The sequence below is a fragment of the Colobus angolensis genome, unplaced genomic scaffold (genome assembly GCF_000951035.1).
Source record: "Colobus angolensis palliatus isolate OR3802 unplaced genomic scaffold, Cang.pa_1.0 Scaffold37, whole genome shotgun sequence".
NCBI lineage: Eukaryota > Metazoa > Chordata > Mammalia > Primates > Cercopithecidae > Colobus > Colobus angolensis.
This window is the reverse complement of record NW_012117043.1, coordinates 5,150,481-5,152,220: the sequence shown is the minus strand read 5'-3', so window position 1 is coordinate 5,152,220 and position 1,740 is coordinate 5,150,481.

Sequence of the window (1,740 nt, the reverse complement as noted above, 5' to 3'; positions counted from 1 at the left end):
TGTAGTCCCAGCTACTCAGGAGGCTGAGGCAGGAGAATCGCTTGAACCCGGGAGGTGGATGTTGTAGTGAGCTAAGATCGCACCACTGCACTCTAGCCTGGATGACAGGGCAAGACTCCGTCTCAAAAAAAAAAAAGTCTGACCACCCAAAAGCCATCATGCTGGAGATATTATGTGTAGGCATTACAGTTGACAGCCCTAGCTGAACTAACAGTCAACAGCCAGCATCAATGGCCAGTTTGCCAACACAATCAAATTAATATCTTGAAAAATATTTACATATTAATCAATTGTCAACTCAATTTTTTTCAATATAAAAGATATAAGTCATCTTGGACATCTAGCCCAGTTGAGCCTTCAGATACTCTCCCCAACTGCTACCTTATTGCCGCTTCCTCAGACCTTCAAGTGAGAACTACTTAGCTGAGTCCAGTCAACCTACAGAGCTGTGAGATCTAGTAAAATGGTTTTTCTTATAGCCACTAAGTTTTGGGGTAGTTTGTTTTATAGCAACAGATAACTGAAACAGCTGCCTGAGAGCCTCTCTGGGTGAGTTACAAGATCTTCCCAAGTGGCTAGAAGAAAAACCATTTTACTATATCTCACAGCTCTGTAGGTTGACTGGACTCAGCTAAGTGGTTCTCACTTGAAGGTCTGAGGAAGCGGCAATAAGGTAGCAGTTGGGGAGAGTATCTGAAGGCTCAACTGGGCTAGATGTCCAAGATGACTTACATAATATATTTTCATTTATATTGAAAAAAATGAGTTGACAATTGATTAATATGTAAATATTTTTCAAGATATTAAAATGTGCCTTCTTAGAATTTCAGATCTTCCTGTCCAATGTCTTTTAGCTTTTTCTGTTCATCTTCATTTCTACTGACACCATTCTTTTCTGTACTCTCATAATCTCCAATTGCCCAACTGATTCCAGCCTTCAATTTCTCTTCTTCAATCCATCCTGCATTCATCTGAAAGAATGTCTGCATATTACATTTTCTTAAAACACAGTTTTGGTTATATTTCTTTCTAAATTCAGTATTTTTGTCAATACTTAGAACAAATAATTGCAGTTCCATTTCCCACTACAGCCTGAATCTAATCTTGAACTTTTGCCCATAGGCTTTATAACCTTAAAGAGTCCTGAAATTATTGGCATGTATTTCCAGCTATACAAAATTCCAGAATTTTATATGACAATTTAAAAGGATATTTTATAAATTAATAATTTCATGTGTGAAGGACCCAACTTCAGTTTGCATATATATTTTGATTTGCTGCCTTTGTGCAAATAACTGCAATGTATTGTATTATTACTTAAGTATATGGAGGTTCACCAAATCTTAATCCTCAGCTTGCAGAATTACTGGAAACCATGTGTGTGCTGTATCCGTGCCAGATATGTCATTTATAGATCACTCTTTCATAAGGCAGCAAACTACTTCCTATGCCCAAATCATTTTCTTTCTGGAAAAGATACATTGTGTCAGCATGGTTACCATGTGTGGTAATTGATAATGTCTGTGCCACATGGCTTACTTCTACCCTTGTCGGACACAGCTATTCTACCACCTATGATTACCATATGCTACAACACTCTAGGTTAATGGAATCATTTCCATCTTCCCTTCTAGTCACAAATGTCATTGTGGCTCAATTCCATCAGCTCAACTACGAATAAAATATTCCGTACTATCTAAGCAAAGAACACACCTTTGTGAAGTTTTCATATTTAGTTGA